At 42.1% G+C, this 22,171-nt stretch overlaps 1 protein-coding gene across 1 annotated transcript in view; it reads right to left on the bottom strand.

The window, feature by feature from the left end:
• Nucleotides 1-22,171, bottom strand: part of TMEM65 (transmembrane protein 65) — a 293,983-nt gene that overhangs the window by 169,433 nt on the left and 102,379 nt on the right. The window lies entirely within an intron of this gene.

Genomic DNA, 22,171 nt, shown 5'->3' with positions numbered 1-22,171 from the left:
AAAATCCCCCGGGTGGGCCAGGTACCGGGGGCAATTCTAAATTAAGGTGTGGGGGGCCGTGGGGGCCATCACAGCACTGGGGACTGCCACCTCCTCAGGGCTTTAATTAAATGAGGGTGGGATGCCTTGCGGGCCCCCCTAGTACCGGGGAATGGGGTCCCCTGGGCCAAAAGTGGATCGGGAGGTGGGCCGCGCAGCCCCTTTCCCGTTTAAAAAAATTAAATTAAAAAATAAAGGGGTCAGGCCCTGGGGGATTGGGTCCCCAGGGCCCCAAAAATGCTAAAAGAAGGGGCATCTCACCGGAGGCCCCTCCACCACTATGCAAATGCGCCCCCTGGCGTGATGCAAGTTGGGGAATTAATTCCAATTGAATTCTGAGGGTCCCTGGGGCCAACTAGCCCACCAGGTACCGCCATTAAGCACACACAGAGCTGGACTGCAAAGAGGTAGTCCGAGGCCATGCCCTTTTTACACCACTCTGCAAACGCGCCTCTTGGCACACTGCTGGTGGGGCGAGGAGGTCCTCTTGTGTCCTGAGGACCTCAGGGCACAAGTGGACTTCATCCTCCGAGCAGCAGTGCGCCATGGGGCGTGTTTGCAAAGTGGTGTAAAATGGGGGGCGTGGCGTCAGACCACTCTCAGCAATACAGCTATGTGGGATGTATTGGAAGCACCTGCTGGGCTAGTTGGCCCCTAATATTCAAGGGGACTTAATCCTCCAACTTAACACACCAGGAGGGTCTATTGCATGGTAGTAGAGAAACGGGGCACGGCCTGCTTTCAGCAATCCCACCATCTGGGACATACTGGAGGAATCAGTTAAACTAGTTGGCCCTTAAAGACCCCCAGCAGCGAAGGGGGGCTTTAATACCCATCAAAGAGCACGCCAGGAAATGTGTTTGCAGAATGGTGGGGAAAGGGGTGTGGCCTGCTATGACAACTTAGTAGTCCCGCTGTGTGAGACTTACTGGGCTAGATTAACTTTCCTAAGGCCTACAGAGTCCAGATACGCACTAAAGTTCACTGTAACGGGTGTGAGAAGAAGTATTCTGCAGAGTCCAAAGTCATATTTGTACTGCTTTTGGGTCATCCAGAAATGTCATATTTCTCTGAGTCAGCCATAACCAGGGCCTGGCTGAGGGCTGACCTCAGCAGGCTGGATTGATCACCTTTCTTCCACAAACTGAGGCCCCATCTCCACGAAAAGAAGATGGGTGGGGCTACAGGCTCATCCATTAGCAGCTATCACTGGGTGCCAGGCACCAGGCTGCACAAGGGAGGGAAGGCAGTGTGGGAGGAAGGGGCTTTCAGAGACCATGTGGCAGGAGACCCTGAACAACGCCATCTTGAACCAACCCAGAGGCCTAGGCAGGAAGGAGGGATCAGGGGCAGAATAGTGATGTGTCACTGGGTGATAGGGCAAACAGAGACTTCCTGCCAGCCCTCTCCTGAACTTTAAAAAGTGCTTGCACAGGAAGAGAAGCTCTCTGGGGTGTGGTCTGCTGAGGCAGAAGGTGCTGGAGCCTGGCGCAGTGGGCAGTTGGAAGGAGGAACCCCCTGACTGTCCCCAGGATCCTGAACAGTGCCAGGAGAAGAGTCTAGGACCAGTGCGCAGAAGCAGGGGCCTCTGCGCAGAGAGAAGAGAGGCCCAGGAGGAGAGCAGGTGAAAGGCTGGTGCAGGGAGCCACTGAAGACAGCTCCCTGCTGAATGCACTCTCCTTGAGACCAGGAGGGCGAAGGAGAGGGTTCCCAGTGGCAGGGGCTGGCCAAGAGCAGCAAGAAGAGACAAAAATGGTGAAAATCGGCCACCTGGGGGCCGCGATATGCCCCCCCAGAAGGTAGGCGAACTTTGACCCCTCAGTGGACTGACGGCGAAGCGCGTGGGGCTCCGCCGCTGGTCTCAACTGTGCCCCCGGGGTGGGTCAGGTCCTGGGGGCTGCCCCCAGCAGAAGGGAAGCCGGGGAGCGCTGTCGCGCTACCCGTGAAAAATGCCCTGAAAGGGGGCCAGGAGCCCTGGCCCCCACCAAAGTTGGAGGCGGGGGGAGCGCCGTCACGCCCCCCCCCCCACGAAGATGCCAGCCATTCCCGGGTCCCGAAGCAACATCTGGGAGCGCCGTTGTGCTCCCCATGAAAATGCCCAAAGCAGGGTGCCAGGAGCCCACCCGCGGCGGGACTGTTAACAGCAAATAAAAGTTCCTATGTTTAATGGATGCCTCTTTGTGTCAATTGCAGGCCGGTGATCAAGGGCTACGGCTTGAAACGTTTGGCATTCTGCAATACGAACGCTGCGCTGGCTGTGGTGGTGGCAACTGCCGGTGATGGTGTGTGGAAACCCTTCCCGTGTGACCTTTCCTTTGGGGACTCTCTGTGTTTTGATGTTGAGCGGCTCGTCCGGCCGCGGAAAGGTCCCGCTGCTGTATCACGGCGGATCCTGGTGCTCGTGATTACGGGCGCATTCGGGAGCGGAAGGGGCCTCATCTCTGGATTCAATTGGTGTGCCACTCTGCAGCTTTCACGCAAGCGCTCACCCACTTGGGCTAACAATGTGACACTATGAGGCACACAAGCCACTGGGTTATATTTGGAACGTTAGGTCCTCAGCAGATGGACTACATTTACCATGATGCCATGCCTGCTCAAGCCCATTGGGGCGGGACTGTTAACAGCAAATAAAAGTTCCTATGTTTAATGGATGCCTCTTTGTGTCAATTGCAGGCCGGTGATCAAGGGCTACGGCTTAAAACGTTCGGCATTCTGCAATATGAACGCTGCGCTGGCTGTGGTGGTGGCAACTGCCGGTTATGGTGTGTGGAAACCCTTCCCGTGTGACCTTTCCTTAGGGGACTCTCTGTGTTTTGATATATATATATATATCAGAACAAAAGATGCGGCACACCAAATGGCGTGTTGCTTATTTTAATAGCAAACTCTCCCCCACCAACGCGTTTCAGCCAACAAGGCTTTGCTCACGGTTGGTAAGTCCTTCAATTTCTACTTATATACCCACCTCTGCCCTTAAGTGGCATTGTGGGATGTGTAGTTTTAGCAAATATCCAAACTTTTACACAAAACAGAAAGACAAATGCGCTTCTTTTTGAGTCTCATAGTGTTCAATGTCATTCATAGTATTCAGGGTTAGTACCCGGCATCCTACTATCATTTTATCAGTGTTGCCGGGTACTAACCCTGAACACTATGAATGACATTGAACACTATGTTAAATAAACGGACCTGGTCCCTTTGACGAGCACCGGCTGCAGAGTGCCCCTGAACGAAGGGTCACTTTGGAGGAATATATATAATATATAATATATAATATATATAATATATAATATATATAATATATATAATATATATATATATATATATATATATATATATATAAGAAATCCCAACCCGTCAATGGGCGACAGGCTACGGCAGGGTGCAGACCTCAGGACGCCCCATCAAACGGCCAGAAAAGCTCACAAACGATCCAACTCAAGTGAGTATGCAGGAAAAAACGTTTATTACAAAATGTCGCGTTTCGCTCCGCAGGGGAGCTTGTTCACATACCAAAATATATATATATATATATATACACACATATATATATATATATATATATATATACACACATATATACACATACATATATATATATACATATATATACACATACATATATATACACACATATACATACATACATACATACATATTATATATATATATATATATATATAAGATAAGAAGAAACTGGATGAGCTGAGAAGCAATATGATGAAGAGATTGAAATCATATGAAGATAAAATCAGGTAACGTAAGCAAGAAAAGTTTGAACGTGACGAAAGAGACTATGAGTCAGGGCGGGTATTAACATTCGCGAAACGATACGATGCACAGGTCAAAGCCCTGACATCAAAGTCTAACAAGGGAGCAACAGCCAGAGGGGAAGAGTCGGGTGACACTACGGAGTCAGAAGTTTCTGAGAATGAAGAAGCAAGGAGAGACCAGGAAATGGTAGATAATGCAAAAATACGGAAACTCCCTTTTCGCGACGAGTTCCAAATACTACGACAGTCGCGACAACAGGGAGGGAGGGGAAAGCCCCCGGACCAACGAAGAAACGCCCCACGCGGAGGGGGGCGAGTGGAGGAGGAAGAAACAATTACTCCCCACCGACAACACGCAGTGGCAGATTCAACAAAAAACGACAATAAGGGATGAAAGTCAAGAGAACAATTTGACGATTATGAATTTGAGTCAACGTATTTTGACGGATGATGAGAAACACGTCTTAAAACTAGGACTCTCCTTTTGCCCTTCCAAGCAATTGGAATATACACAAACTAAGATAGATCTGTATAAATTCTCAAGAAAACTGAAACTACATAAATTTTACAAACAACGCCCTAAAAAAACAACGAAAACATTAGAGAAACAAGGAATACAACAAATCAGAGTAAAGGATTTACCGACTCTGGATGTATTACAACAATTGAGAAATGAGGGAGCGAGTCAACCCGAAAATCTGTCCCAATCAGATATAATACAGAGAGGTGGAGAAACTAACTTTAAACCTGCATCCACATTCGTACCACAGACGCCCAGTGACAACATAGATCTGTTTACGGAATCAGTTTCGAAGGAACTAAGAAAACTTGAACAAAGAGGACACACGAACAAACGAATGAACTTAACACCCGGACATTGGCAGGCCATAAACAACTTACAAATGGATAAAAAACTGGTCGTGAAACCGTCTGACAAGGGAGGGAACATTGTTCTACAAACCTATGAAGACTATAACACGGAGGCTATGAGGCAACTACAGGATAAACAGTATTACCAAAAGGTGGGGAGAAAAGAATATCTGAACAGTATTACGGAATGTCATGAAATGCTGAAAAAATGGCATGGCAAGGGGATAATCGAAACCGAAGAATATCTCTACTTAAGAAATCTGAATCCAATTACACCATGTTTTTATCACCTACCCAAGGTACACAAGAACAGTTTGAAACCTCCCGGACGACCAATTGTAAGTGCACAGGGCAGCCTGTTGGAACATTTATCTATGTACATTGATTATTTTTTAATTGATCATGTGAAAAGCTTGCGTAGTTATATCAAAGATACAAAAGACTTACTGGGTAAATTGGAACAACTCACTCTAAGAGAAGGGGATCTTCTCATAGTGATGGACATTACAAGTCTGTATACAAGCATGGGCCATGAGGAAGGTATGCTTGCAGTAAATGATGTTTTGTCAACCAGGGAAGCAAGCTTCACAGACCATAATGCAATGCTTTTGGAATTTCTAAATTTCAGTCTCAGAAACAATATTTTTTTGTATGAGGACCAGTACTATCGACAATTAGTCGGAGTAGCCATGGGCACGAGTTATTCTCCAAGCTTCGCCAATATATTTGTGGGGTGGTGGGAAGAAAATGTGGCATGGCATGCAATATATACGGAATGGTCCCAACACGTGCTGGTCTGGTACCGATATATAGACGACCTGCTACTTGTATGGCGGGGATCTAAAAGCAAGGCGGAAGAGTACATAGACAAATTAAATCAGAACAAATACAACTTACACTTCACGGCAGAAATAAGTGAGAACAAAATAAACTTCCTTGATCTTGAGATAAGAAAGGAACAGGGAAGAGTATACACACAGCTATTCAGGAAACCCACGGCAGGAAACTCTATATTGCATTTCAGCAGTAGCCACCCACCAAAACTAATCTACAGCATTCCCTACGGAGAATTACTCCGAATAAAAAGGAATTGCACACTAGAGGAAGATTACATCAGAAATGCGAAAGCGAGTGTAGATAGGTTCAAGGTACGAGGATATAATGCTAGATGTCTGGATGATGCCCAGAGGCAAGTTAATGCCATGCCTCGAACAGAGATGCTAAAAGAAAAAGTAAAGAAAACAGAAAGGGAGGGGAAGTTCAGATTCATCACCACCTTTTCGGAGGGTGCAGGTGGGCTAAGACAAATCCTGAGAAAGAACTGGACACTTAACCACGGATCCAGTTATTGGGATAGATATGCCCAATCAACCTATGGTAACTTACAGAAGGGCTAGGGCACTACGGAACACACTGACACAGAGTTACTTGGCACGCCCAGTAGACAGACCTTTTGGAGAACATAAACCCGGATTTTACCCATGTGGAAGGTGCAAGGCGTGCAAACAGAGCAAAAAAGTACTCTCTTATGATGTCAGAGGACAAATGCGAAAAATAAAGGTGTTCCTTACATGCTCAACCCCCTTTTCAGTATATTGTCTTGCGTGTCCATGTGGACTACGTTATATCGGCAGCACTGTAAACCCTATGAAATTACGCATCTTAGAACATCTAAGGGCCATCACAAATTGTGATCCTGCCTACCCTGTAGCCAGGCATTTCAAACAATACCATAAAAGCAACAGTGACCTTATATCCTACTTTGGGGTAGACCACGTACAAGCGAGCCCGAGAGGGGGGGGACAGGCTGCAAAAATTGAGAAGGCTAGAATCTAGATATATAATAGACATTGGAACGAAGGCGCCTGGGGGTCTGAATAGGCACGAAGAGATGACAGTACATTTGGGGTAGGGGGCTCCCTGCACCATTAGAATAGATCGGAGAAGTCAATTGTACCTGTGTTTTAAGATAATTTGTTAATTGTTATGGGCTAGAGCTAATTGGGTTTGCACAGTGGGTGATTAGGAATGAAAAATTGTGAAAAGGAGGTAACTGGTTGAGGTAAGCCCATACAGGGCAATATGTCGGAGAAATTGTATGACGAATGATAAAAGCCCATCCAGGGCAATATGATTTTGCACTAAGAAGTGATTGCTGGTTGACTAAATAATGTTATAATGTGATGACAACATTGATCGCATTTTGGATTTCCATGAAAGCGCAGCAGTACATACCGGGTATTGATATTAAGTGCAATATGAGAGGCTGATGAAGCGATGTATATATATGTATAATTTATATATATATAGGAGTGAAATGCCCATTCAGGGCGGAACTTGAAACGTTATACAAACCATCACAAGATGGCGACTATGAAATTGTCCTTTGTCTACCTCCATGACATGCACGTAATGGGTATTTAAAAAAACAAAAAATGGCGCGCCATTGTACCATAGACTAAGGCGGTAGCCGAAACGCGTCTGGTTCTCGGAGGGAGCAATAAAGAATCTGAACCCTCCTCCTGCGAGTGCTGTGCTTTCTTTGAAAGGTGAGAAAGAGAAAGCTTGGATTAAAGCGGGGTGCCGCCCCCCGCACACAAGCACCCGTGTTTGGGTGCGCGACCTGGCGACAGAAGGAAGCAATGATATATATATACACATATATATATATATATATATATATATATATATATATATATATATATAGATATATATATATATATATATACATATATATACACATATATATACATATACATATATATACACGTATATATACACATATATATATATATATACACACACACATACCTACACACACACACACACACACATATATAAATATATACACACACTCACCCACATATATATATATACACACACACATATATATGTATGACACATATATATATATATATATATATATACATATGACACACACACACACATATATACATACGACACCCACACACATATATATATACATATGACACACATATATATACATATGACACCCACACACATATATATATATATATATATATATATACACACATATGACACATATACACACACATATATATACATGCCTACACAAACACACACATATATATGCGGAAGGTAAGCGGAGTACAAACTTTTAAAATTGCAAACAGGAAATCGAAGTGGCTGGTACGTCTTGCAGCAAGACGCCGCAGCCGTTAACATTACGGGCGGGTATCGAGCGTATCAGGCCAGGGGAAATGCCTTAAAAGCACTGCGAGAAAATAACATTCACCCTTGTAGTTAGTGTGTGAAATGGAAATATTGCAATATGGAAGCTCGTACTGCCAAAAGAGCTTCAAAAGTGACAACGATGTTTAAAACTGGGGCTAAATCAGATGAAACACCAGCGGCTTCGAAAACGCCCACAGTAATGGACATGACTTTAAAACAACAAACAAACGCTTTGGAAAAACTTTACAGAAAGGAAATAAACAAAAGCTGGGAAGCTATAGCGCTTGAGAAATATGTGGAAATAAAACGCATCCCTCGAGGCTTGAGGATTTTCACGATGCCGACGCATCCGGGAGTGAAAAAAGAATTAATTGAGGAATGGATTGAAAACAACACAAAATGTTCCTTAAATATGATGCGTATTCTGATCAAACATGCGCAAATTGATGTGGATGAATTCATACAAAAAATCAAAGAATTGGAGGAAAAACTATCAGATGAAAGCAATCAAGAAGAAGTCACTAAGCTACGCCAAGAGATGGAAGCACGACTAGATCTCTATGAACAAGAAATTGAAGAACGAAAAGAACGCAAATTTCAAAGGGATGAGCAAGATTATATTCATGGCAGAATTTTTACGTTCGCCAGACGGTATGACAATCTGAAAAAGAATTATCCCATGCAGAAATTGGTGTCCAGTGCTAGCGAATCAGATATAAGTGAAAATGAATCTGTACAAAGTTTTTACCAGTCAAAAAACTGGTCTGTTTTAGAGGAAGTCGGATTGATAAATCTGGAGAAAAGCATTGCAAGAGGTGGAGGAAGGGCAAGGGGAATGAGATCCTATTCCAACAAAGGATACAGAGGAAGAGGAAGGGCAACACAGAACCAAACAACTCCCCTACCAGCAACAGAAAAACCCGCAGGTCCAAGTGGAGAAAAAAGACAATATCCCCTACGCAATCGCAATGTGAAACAAACCTAATTGTGAATCTCTCAGAGCATCAAATAACTGAAACAGAACGTACTGTTTTGAATAAAGGGTTATCATTCTGCCCTGAATCACACTTTGACTACACTGAGACACAGATAGACTTTTATAAGTTCATCAGAAAATTAAAGCTAATGAAGGTACACACTGGCAAACCAATGGAACCTGATAACCAATTGAATGGAAATACAGACGACATTGAATTTACCACAATTGCAGAATTACCTGATCTTAGACATAGCTTTGAAACATTGTCTGATCTGAACAACAGTCCACTATCAGATTCTGAAATCTTGGAAGAACTAAATATTCAAACAAATGAGAGACCAAGCACGGGATTAAGGAGAAAATTGAGATATTACCCTGTCCTATCACCAGGAAACAAAATAGATCTGTTTTCAGATGCAATAACAAAGGAATTGGATAATCTTTCGAAAGTAAAAAACAATTCACGTGAAAATCTCTCAAAAGCAGAACGGAATGCTATAAAAACTTTGAAGGAGAACGACAAAATTACAATAAAACCTGCGGACAAGGGGGGCAATATTGTACTAATGCAAACAACAGACTATACCGCAGAAGCAGCCAGACAGTTGAATCAAGAAAACAACTATAAGAAACTAGAGACGAATCCAAATGCAAAAATGAAGAAAGAATTGCAAGAATATCTGGAGATGTGGTATGAAAAAGGTTTGATCAATGAAGAAGAAAAGAAATACTTAACAATTGATCACCCAATAACACCATGTATATATTTTCTACCCAAAATTCATAAAACTCTAGTAAATCCTCCGGGTAGACCAATTGTCTCCTCCTGCGGTTCACTATATGAAAACGTTTCTAATTATGTTGATACATTTTTAGCTCCAATTGCCAAAGCCTACCATCCTACTTAAAAGATACCGGGGATTTCTTAAGAATTCTGATGAATGTAACCTGGAACTCCGATTATCTTTTAGCTACAATTGATGTGGTCTCATTGTACACGTCGATTCGCCATGCGATCAGAATGAAAGCATGTGAATATTAGCTCAAGCAACGCAGTATCACACAGTTAGATCATACAAGAATGCTGCTAAAAATGATAGATCTTTGTCTGAAGAACAACGTATTCCTTTTTAACAAACAACTATATAAACAAGAATTTGGCACCGCCATGGGCATTTCTCTATCTCCCAACTATGCCAATATCACCATGGGCTGGTGGGAGAAGACTATAGCATGGAACCAAGAAAACCAATCTGATTTGGATCGATTAATACTTTGGGTACGCTACATAGACGATTTGTTTATCATCTGGAATGGTACAGACTCTCAGTTCCAGAAATATTTCAGAAAACTGAATGAAAACAATCTAGGTCTGCAGTTCACATGCACGACAAGTAAAAAGGAAATAGACTTTCTAGACACCAAAATATATGTGTCCAATGGAAAACTGGAATCTACACTATTTCGCAAAAAAACTGCCACAAATAGTGTCTTACATGGGACAAGTTTCCACCCCAAATCCCTCTTAAAAAGTATACTATATGGGGAATTCACGCGGCTAAAGAGAAACTGTTCCATACCAGAAGATGCAGAAAAGGTGATTCAAGAAAGCAAACAAAGATTCAAAGAAAGAGGATATGAAGAACGTGTTCTGAAAAAATGTAAGAAAAAAATAGATCAAAAAACAAGGACACAAACATTGATTGAACAACCAAAGATAAAAACAGAAAAAAACACACCACCTCGATTTATAACAACCTTCAGTAAGGAGAGTGGGAGCATTGCCCGGATAATGAAAAAATACTGGCATCTCTTATCAGGGGATCCTGATATTGGAGCAATAATTGGCGGAGCACCTTCAATCACATACAAGAAAAATACCTCTTTAAAAGATCTATTAGTAAAAAGTTACTTTCAGATAAAACCTAAATCAGACTGGTTACAAGACCAACGGAAAGGCTTTCAACCTTGCAACACATGCAAAGCGTGCAAAATTGGCAAGAGCATGAAAGAAATACAAGAACCAGATGGTAAACTAATGAAAATAGATCAACACATCACATGTACATCCAAAAATGTGGTATACATTGTGGAATGCAAATGTGGTATGAAGTACATTGGATGCACCACATGTATGTTGAAAAAGAGGATCTTGGAGCATATTAGAGCGGTAAAAAACTCAAACATGCAATATGCTACTGCCAAACATCTAAGTACTTGCCAGAATGGTGATTGGAGGCAAATGCATTTTTACGGAGCAAAAATGCTGGATAAAATGGAAAGAGGAGGCGATGCAATCCGAAAGCTCCGTCAGATGGAGTCCCGGATGATAATCAGATTCAGAACAAAACACCCCAGAGGCATGAACTTTAGGGAAGACCTCCATATTCATCTGGAATAAATGCCCATAAGGAAAATCATGACAAATAGGGTACTATACCCAATACTTTGACATTGATAAACATGAAATTGCATGCCACAGTGAACAACTAGTCACAATACACTAATTGTGTAATTGAAAAAAAACACACACTGTCTTTCTTTTGTTTTTATTATTTTTGAAATGTAGTAACTACAATTCCCAGAATGCTTCCTAATTGGCAAAAATGGGACAGTACAAAAAGTGACACTGTGGAAGGACTAACCGACCGTGAGCAAGGCCAGTTGTGGCTGAAACGCGTTGGTGGGGTGAAGCAGTAAATAAATAAGGCTGAAAAGTACCCTGGCTGTGCCGCCTCTTTTGTATTGCAAAATTCGTCTTGGGTCAGGATCCGACCCCTGGGCAGAGCACACGCTGCGGAGCGCTCTCGTGCGGCTGAGGATCACGATAGATAGATAGATAGATAGATAGATAGATAGATAGATAGATAGATAGATAGATAGATAGATAGATAGATAGATAGATAGAGATAGAGATAGATAGATAGAGATAGATAGAGAGATAGATATAGAGATAGATAGAGATAGATAGAGAGAGATAGAGAGAGATAGAGAGAGATAGAGAGAGATAGAGATAGAGAGATAGAGAGATAGATAGATAGATAGATAGATAGATAGAGACATATATATACATATATATATATATATATACATACACACTGCCCGAGGTGTGGAATCCGGCGGATCCGGGTCGATTTGGCCGAAGGAGAACGCCGGAAATTCGACCGAGGTAGGAGCAGACGAAATTCCTAGTGGGGAATGTGCACGGAGTCAAGGCGGGACATTGTTTCTTATGCCCGACTCCGCCTAAGCAGGCAATCGGGATTTAGTATTTTCTGACCACAACTCAAATCCACAATGTCCGCTGACGTGTTGCGGAGTAGAGAGGAAGCAGCAAGCTCTGTTTTTGGATTCCCCGGCTAGAGGATCCATTGTTGAAAGTAATCCTGGTAAAGCAACTGGTAGCCACAGTACTAAAGAATTATTTTAAAAAATTGGAAAAACTAAAAAAATCCGAGCAATCAAAATGGTGGGAACACCGCTCCTTGTCACGATATTTGGAAGTGGGAAGGGTGCCAAGAGGACTGAGAATCACACTGGCACCTAGTTACGAGAAGCCGGATCCCGCAATGTTATCAGAATGGGCAGAATCAAATCTAGAATCATCGGGCAAGTTAATGAAAATCCTCATTAAATATGCAGAGAGCGATCGCGCAAAATTCAGGTGCTCATTGAAGAATTAGAGGTCGAAATTTCAAAATTGGGGGAGACTGAAATGATAAAACAATGGAGGGAGGAGATGCTCATTCGGTTGGCAAAGGAAGAGGACATTATAAAGCGGAGAAAAGCGTTGAAGTTTGAAAGGGACAGGGTTGATTACATGAGTGGCCAGATTTTCACGTATGCTAGGCGCTATGATGCGGTTAAAGTACGTACAAGCAGCCAGTACCAAGGGAGACGAAATGAAACAACAGGCGCATCGACATCGGTATCAGTTTTAAGTTCAGCCGCTGAGAGCGACCCGGAGATGGATGTGGATAGGGGCCAGCAGTTGGGGTTTACCAAACTCTCGTTGGCAGAGGAGGTCAATTGTCTGTGCAGGGACAGAAGAGAAACGCTGCGACCTCGAGTACCACCTGGAGCCAACAACAAAAACGCAATTATAAGCAGCAACAAAGGAGAAAGTGCCGCAAGACACACAACAAACTCGACCAAAAAAGCGGGCAGAGGGAAATGGAATCGATTCCACAACAAGAATCCAACACCACAACAAACCCCAACTCAGTGATCAACCTGTCCGATATGGTACTAATTCCAGCAGAGATCAAAGTGTTGAAATTGGGACTCTCTTATTGTCCTCCGCGCAATATGAACTACGCTGACACAAGGTTAGACACTTACCGTTTTGTGAGAAAACTTAAGTTGACCAAGTTTCACCAATTACAACCGAAAAAAGATAACCTCTCCCTCAACCCTGAAAGTCCGTTCAGTCCACCACTTTTAAATGCCGGTGATCAGGAGGTATTTGAAAATGCAATGGCATTGCGGACTGAACAACCAGACTTTGTAGCCACAGATGGTATAGTATCGGAACTGATAGGACAGCATGGCAAACATCTTTTAAACCAAAATCCGCCTTCCACCCCATTATGTTGCATGATAATCTTGATGTTTATCATGAACTGGTAACACAAGATTTAAAGAAATTATATACAACAGTCAATAGATCCTGGCATGCAACTAATAAACGCAATTTATGTTACAAAAATTTGATGAAGAAAATAGGAGCAAACTCCAACATAATTGTGAAACAAGCGGACAAGGGGGGCAACGTGGTCCTATGGCCACGGCAGTTGTACATGAATGAGGCGGAGAAACAACTGTCGGATGTAGCATGCTACAGAAAGAGCAACATACATGTGGCTAAGGGGTCTTGGAATGATCACTGTTAAAGGCTGTTAGCTTGGAAGAGCGGGGGACTATTGAGCAACACGGTGTATCAATTTTTAAAGAAGGAACATCCGGTGATCCCCACGTTCTACTTGATTCCAAAAATTCACAAGTGCATTGACAACGCACCTGGCAGACCGATTATATCGGCGATAAATAGCATTATGGAGAAGACGACTAAATATGTCGACTATTTCCTGCAAGAATGGGTACAATGACTAAGTTCCTATGTTAAAGACACTTCGGATGGTTTAAGAAAAATTGACAATGTGGAATGGTGTGATGGCATGTTACTTATGACATTAGATGTATCTTCATTATACACCTCTATAAAGGACACAATGATGACATGATGGTGATAGAACATTTCTTGAACAAAAGACCTATGAACTGTGTGCCCGATAATAAGATGCTGTTGGCTATGGTGAGTGAATGTCTTGAGCAAAATTATTTGTTGTTCAATAATCAGATCTACCACCAAGTGAGAGAAGTGGCTATGGGGGCCTGCTTCTCCCCTAGTTACTCCGGTCTACACATGGGGTTATGGGAGGAGCAGGTCCTCATGGGTAGTCTATCTGAGGTATACTGACGACCTATTTTTCATTTGGAGGGGGTCTCCAGCAGATGCCATTGGCTTTGTGGATAAACTAAATAATCATTTAAAATTAAACTTAACTTCCACAATTGACCAAAAAAGAATTTTGCGTGAACAAGGTAGAAGCTACCGAAACGCGTTGGTTCGTAGCTGTGTTTTTGAACAAAATAATACATTCTTTGTCTAAAAAGGAACAGTGGCTGGAGTTGCGGCTCTTTCGGTTTTTTTCCTCGTGGATTAAAACTTTGTTGATATTACAAGCAGCTTGGTTCTCCTGCCGGAGCAACGCACCGCCATGTAGCGCCAGGAAAGTAGATAGATAGATAGATAGATAGATAGATAGATAGATAGATAGATAGATAGATAGATAGATAGATAGATAGATAGATAGATAGATAGGCAAAAAAGACTTTCACCAAAGTATCCAGTCACAAAGAGTCGACCCAGAAGTGCTGGTGCAAGGTGATTTAATTACGTGGAGCCAGCGCTGCCGCCATGACGCGTTTCGCCTCCAGGGAGGCTTGATCACATGATATATATATACACACACACACACACACATTACCTACTGGCAGTCGTTAGTAGGCAGTTATAGTTAGGACCTAGTTTCCTTTTTTTTTTTATTAGCAGCACAGGAAACAAAAGTATGCAAACGGAGCAAAGCAAGCAACGTAAGGAGAGAGAACATAAATTTAAAAAAAAGGAGGTAGTCTAAACAGTCTGCGGTCTCTCGGTGTGACTGGTATGGCCTTAGCCTGGGTGGCCTCCTTCCTTGGTGAGCGAACCTTTCAAGTGTTCTCCCCTAAGGCTGCATCAGCGGTCTGTCCTTCAGCGCGGGGTGTCCCCCAAGGGTCAATACTCAGCCCCCTATTGTTCAATCTTTATGTAAAACCCTTGGCTAACATCGTAGAGCAGGCGGGGCTGACTCTGTTCTCTTACGCGGATGACACCCAGATCGTCTTTTCCCTATCAGGGCGAGACGAGAATAACCCCTCTGCACTAAAGTCGGGCCTCACTCTTGTGGCTGACTGGATGCAGAGGAACTGTCTCAAACTGAATGGGGAGAAGACAGAGGTGGTCATTCTGGGTAAAAATAAGAACCTCTGGGGCCCTCAGCACTGGCCAAATGAGATGGGTTCACTCCCTGTACCCACACATGCTGTACGTAATTTGGGTGTCCAAATTGACGACAAGCTAACAATGAAGCAGCAAGCCACTAAGGTCGCAGCAACCTGTTTTTCTACTCTTAGGTGGCTACAAAAGATCTTATGGATGCTTCCCATTCCCTCCCGTAGGACGGTTGTCCAGGCATTGATAACATCTCGCCTGGACTATGGCAATATATTATATCTGGGCGCTGATGTAGCCACTGTTAAAGTATTGCAGGTTGTACAAAATGCAGCTGCGCGACTTCTGAAGAATGTTCCTAGAAGAACTTCGGCATTATCTGCCTTGCATGATCTTCATTGGCTTAAGATCTCTAGCCGCATAAAGTTTAAGACACTGTGCTACATGTTTAGAATCAAGCAAGGCATTGCACCCACATATCTACACAAGCTGGTGCTACCTTACAGGCCCAAACGTGCCTTAAGATCTTTGGAAATTGGGAACTTCATCATACCAAGATTTAAGCTGGTAAGGATGGGGGGACGTTCTTTTTCCTACCTTGGTCCCAAATATTGGAATGCCCTGCCCACAGCCATTAAATTAGAGACCAGTCTTCTTCGCTTTCGTAGAGCACTGAAAACGCTGTTGTTCACATAAGTAGCTGGTTCCAGTATTGCTGGCTTATTTGACATCTTCTTCTCCAGTCTGTCCCTAGCACCGGGAAACCCACTGTGGGTAGCTGTGCGCGGTAAAAGTTCAAATAAATAAATAAACATATACAGAATTGACATTAAATCATCATTTGGCAAGTTCTAATTGAATCCAAACAGAATAAATACATATATCATTGCTGGTATACAACATAAATCAACAGTTGTCTGAATAATAAGTAATTTTCACCTAAAGTAGGAGAGACCCCAAATCTTATCAAATTTAGCTAGAGACTTAGTACCCCTGAGCCTAGCCAGCGCCAGTTCCATACTATGAATTTCGTTAAACAGTGACCACCATTCCATTATATGTGGGGAGTTAGGAGAGATGCAGGCGCGCGCAATTATAAGTTTGGCGCACGTTACCATAATAGTAATTAGGGATCTTTGTGGAATGTTCCGAACATTAGTATCTAACAGAACTAGCGCTGAGTCTAAAGAGAATGAACCCCCTAACTTCAATGTCATTATGTTGTCGAGAGATGTCCAAAATCCTGATATCTTAGGACAGGTATACAACATGTGCACCAGATCTGCTGCAGCTAACGCGCACTTAGGGCATTTAGTTCGTTCACTGTATATACTGTTCAAAGCCCATTTAGATATTCTTTCTGGAGTATGGTAGGCGTATGGTAGAGCATGCAAGTTGTTTTAAATTGCAACAATCTTAAACTTGACGAAGAAACCACATTATTATATTACGTAAAGATGAATTAATCACAGCCGGAGTAATATTAATCCCTAGCATCCTGCTCCACTTCTCTGCTAGAATACTGCAGTCCGTGTTTCTATAAGTATTAAAACACTTATAGCAACCACTAATTAATGACTTATTTTTCTGCGAGTAGAGGTTATGCCATATGCTAGAATCAGAAATATTCTGTAGTTTCATTTTACAAATAAAAAAATCATATATCTGCATATACTTGAACCTCGTAGAGTCAGGGATGTTGTAAAGTGTTTCAAAGCTCAAGAGCCCTTGTGCACCATACAGATCCCCAAGACTTTTTATTCCATGCGCCAACCATATATTAGTTAATCCATCGCTAAATATTCCCGGTAAGCCAGGATTTCTCCACAAGGTCAGTTTAGGATGGAAAAAAGTCACATTGCAGAAGGCCTGAGTATTGCGCCAAATTTTGACTAAATCCCTAGCTGTCTTAAAACGCACCCTTTTGTAGTAATTGGGGTCATTGATCCTCCACAAAAACATTTTCGCATCCAAATCAAACATAAATGTAAGAAAATAAGAATTAATTAAATGTCGTAAGCGTCCTACAAATGTTGCCCAAAAGTGTAGCTTGAAGTCTGGGAAGTTCAGTCCTCCTACGTCAGAAGCCCCCTTTAAAAGAGTCATTGATCTACGAACTTTGCGTACCCCCAAATAAAGCTACTGAAGACCCCATCCAATTTTTAAAAAAAAGAATTGCATAATGCCAGAGGGATAAAAAGGAAAAGAAAGAAATTTGGGTAAAATTATCATACGGATCAGATTAATTCTACCAATAATATTTAAGGGAAGTTTGTGCCATTTTTTTAACAGAATTCTAGTGTTTTTAACTAAATCATCGTAATTTAATTAAATCCTTAATATTTGCAGATAGCTTTACCCCTAAATATGTTGCCGCCTGACACAATCCAGTAGTTAGACCCCCTGGTTTATAATCAGCAATTATTTGCATTTTATTTAAGTTCAATTTATAACCAGAGACGTCCCCAAATCTACTGGCTTCTAGTGTAATGCCCTGCATCGCCTTTTCAGTATCAGTTGAATAAATGGCAACATCATCAGCATAAGCTGTGAGTTTCAGTAAATGAGGGCCAAACTTAAAGGGAGTAATGAGAGATTGTAATTGTAATGCATGAAGAAATGGTTCCATTGATAATGCAAATAAAAGAGGTGACAGGGGACACCCCTGACGGGTTCCCCAGGCAATAGTGAAAGAGGCTGATACTAAACCAGCATAAGTAATTTTGGCCGTGGGATTGTCATATAGTGACTGTATCCAATTCAAAAATGTAACCCTGAAGCCAAGGCCAGTCATAACTAGCCACAAGTAATCCCACCCCACTCGGTCAAAAGCCTTTTCTGCATCAAGCATAATCATACCGAGTAGGGTGGATTCCTTTTTAGCTATGTCAAAGGCTGTCACAGCCATATTAATATGTGCTGTGGTGTCCCTACCCATTACAAACCCATGTTGGTTTGAGCGGACTATTTTCGGTATTATGGGTGCTAAACGGGTGGCTAACACTTTGGCAAATATTTTAGCATCCGCATTAATTAACGAGATGGGGCGGTAAGAACCGCACTCATCTGGTGGTTTCCCCTTTTTTATTTTTTAAAAAGACCAATTTTACCTTATTCCAAGACCTCGGGCTTCCCTGCTTTCCCCAATGTAGTAAATAACTTGATAAAGGAGAGGTATAAGCTCCTCAACACATAAGTTATATATTTCTAATGGAATCGTATCTTCTCCAGATGCTTTCCCAGCTGGCAAGGAAGAAATCGCCTTTCTAATTTCACGTGTACTAATAGAGTTGGATAGTTGTTCCAGCTCAAGAGAGTCTGGCTTTTCTAGAGAGTTATCCAGATAGTTCTGGATAGCCGCCACTGTCGGATGATTTTCTGGAGTATATAGTTTTTTATAAAAATGCGGCAAAATGTTCTAAAATTTGGGTTGGTTGGTCAATTATAGTATTATTAGGACCCCTTAGATTCTTAATCAAAGTATTAGCTCGTTCATCAGCTATTTTGTAAGCTAATAACTTTCCAACGTTGTCTCCGCTCTCATAATGTGTCACTTGAAAATTATGTAATTTAATGCTACTCTTATCCCAGAAGATAGTTTTTAGGGCAGACTTCAGCCGTCCTAGTTGTAATTCCAATTCTGTTATATTCGTGGCATGTCGGCAAAGAGCCTCCGCCAGTAACAATTCAACAGAGAGTATATCGTTGACCAGAGCTTTATCCTTTTTAAGACGCTCAGAGTTTTGATGAAAAAGAAATTGCTGGGTAAAGCCCCAAATACTCGCTTTGCAAGAGTCCCATACCATAAGGCATGTCGTGGAGTTAAGATTAATAAAGTCTACAATATGTAACTTAAGTTGTGAAATAAATAAGGTATTGGTAAATAAGTGCCTAGGTAAAGAAAATGTACGAGGTGTTGTATAGTTCTTTTCAGTATCGAAGGTTAATATTATAGGGTTATGATCAGAGTTGATTCTAGGGCAAAGTTCAATAGTACTAATGCTCATTACTCTGTCCGATGCCCAAACCATGTCAATACGAGAACAGAGCCTGTGAGGGGCAGAGTAATATGTATAACCAGGCGTAGTAGGAAAAACACATCGCCAGACATCTTTAATGTTGTGAATGCGCCCTAACTCTAAAATAGCTGCCCGGGTTCTCCGCATTCGATGAAGTGCATTGCCCCTCGTGGTGTCAACCTTGTAGTCCATTATGCAGTTGAAATCACCCATGATAATTAATTAGCCTACCCACTGCAGCAGTTCTACATTCAACTGTTCAAAAATGTAAGCATCATCAAAGTTTGACCCATAGACTATACAAAAGACATATTTAATTTTTTCAATCAGTAATTGAACTATGGCCCACCTCCCTTTCTTATCGCAGGTGCTCTTCCCAACTTCTACCTTAACACGTTTATCTTTTAGGATAGCAACCCCCCTTATTGATGCATTGAATGTTGAGCAAGTTATCACCTCATACCCCAGGTGTCCCAGAATTTTCCTATCTGCATAGGCAACATGCGTCTCAGATAAAAAAAACTAAATTAGGCTTATACAGTGATATTTCTTCCCGAACCAAACGTCTTTTCCTTTTACTATTTAGGCCAGCAACGTTCCAGGCCAGGCATTTTATTCGAGGCATTTAATTAAAAAAAAATTACATATACCTTGTCAATCCTATCAATATGTAACATTACAATACATAGTACATTTCTCTCCAGCTGCTCTGATTTTTAATTTTCATTTTCCTGTGATGCTTTTTCCAGATAAACCCCCCTCCCCTCCACCTACCCCCCTCCCCAACCAACCCCATCCCTCCTGCCCCCTCCCTCCTCCAACGAGAAGGCACGCCCCCCAGTTTGGACCTAGTTTCCATAGGGTAAGCATTTTTTGAGTTGCCAATAACTTTGGTGCCGTTTGAGGAATCTTCAGGAAATTTTCAATACATTTGACCTGCTCAGGCCAGCTGCGGTTTTAAAAGGTTTAGGGTGATTTGTCAAGCGGGGGCCGAGAACAAAGGGGGGTCCCAAAACGTGTTTTGGCTATGTTAATTTCCATAGGAAACTTTAGACAGGTCTACAGCCTGAACTGAATTACACCAAATTTGGCAGAGATAGCTCTTGGGCCAGAAAGCATGCTTTTCTTTAAATGGTGTAAATCTGTTCAGTCGTTATTGATATTTTTAAAGATTTACAGATATCGATATTTGAGAATTGTGAGATCTAATTGGCTGAGCCCTCCCAAGCAAAAGCTTGTTTCTGATTAGCTGCCAACACTTCAAACCAGGAATATACATTTTAATAATACATATATATTCTAGCCATAATATATACACATGTATATTTACATTCCATAAATAACACTTTTTAAAAACAAGGCATCAGGGACACTGAATGGGTAAGGGCTCAGGTTTTTAAAGGGATTTTTAGGGTTAATGTGTAGTACATTAAGGTAAAGACTAGTAAGGGTGGCCAATGTGTTTTTAGGGTTCAGGGAGTGGCTAGAGGTAAAAGGAGGTAATGGGTATTTCAAGTCAAGGCACGAGTAGGGGTAAATAAAATTAAGGCTCTTTTTAGGGTTCAGGGGCGGGTAGATATAGAGTGATGTTGTTGCATATCCTGGGTATAGACCCAGGTCTTTGGGGTTTGGCTTTCCAAAACATGGGTGCAAGGACTTAGTTCAGTGTACCATCAGTGATTAAGGGGGTCTATGTTACTGCAGTCCGATAAAATCCACCAAGCATTCCTGCAGGCATGGTGTTTGTGCTTTCTATCTTACTAACAGTCCCACAACAAGTTCAGGATGCAGTTGTAATTCAACCCCAATTTTGTTCTTGTAATAGCACACAAGTACAGCACCAAGAAAAACACTATAAGATATATATTGCCTATTTCAACAGTTTCATTTTATTGCTTACTATATAAACAATACCCACATAAAACATAATTAAAACAGCACTCCTGCCTGTTGCTAGCAGCCAGAATAAAATTAACAGTTCTAACATGGTTTTTTAGACTGTTCCTAGCCACTTACAACCCTAAAGCTACTTCTATGCGCTACACCGAGAACACAGAATAGCTAACTTGCCTCTGGAGTTTCTTGGGGTCCTTTGCACTGCAACCTGATCATAGTGTATCAACTGTTTCTCAGATATCAGCTGGGAGAGAGTGCTCCTTCGAGAAAACAACACACGATCAGTTGAGCTCAGCTTCTCTCATCACTGGACTTTTGGCCTAACAGTCAATGTAGCGGCAATCTGACAGGATCCTCTTGTGATAACCTGGTGCAAAGGACTCCCAAACTTTATATAGGACATACTTGACCAATGACTTTTAGCCTGCATTGCAAAATCTAGTGGGGATTTTCTACAATCTGAGATACAACTGGTCTAAACCAACAAGATGAAAATCCATCAGCCTACATGCTGACCATACTTGCAAGTCTACTGATCAATCTTGAAATACAGATATTGAGTAATTTGTACAGACTTGAGTCACCTGATGTTTTAACGAATAATTGTTTGAATGAAATAACACTTCCCATTGTCTGCGAAAGATAATCACACACTGCATGTGAACCAAAGGCAGATAGACCAATTTAATGTTTTCAAAATAGAGTCTGCCCTTCGCGTTCACAATACGGTAAAGAGCATTTAGTTTCGGTAACGGTTTTTAGGGTACAGGGTTTTCTGGTTCAGGGGCAGAGAGAGGTCAAGGATTTTAGGGTTTAGGGATAC

Source organism: Lissotriton helveticus, chromosome 4_1 (assembly GCF_964261635.1).
Source record: "Lissotriton helveticus chromosome 4_1, aLisHel1.1, whole genome shotgun sequence".
In the NCBI taxonomy this organism is placed as follows: domain Eukaryota; kingdom Metazoa; phylum Chordata; class Amphibia; order Caudata; family Salamandridae; genus Lissotriton; species Lissotriton helveticus.
The sequence above is the reverse complement of the archived record's forward strand: the minus strand, read 5'-3'. Positions and strand labels throughout refer to the sequence as shown.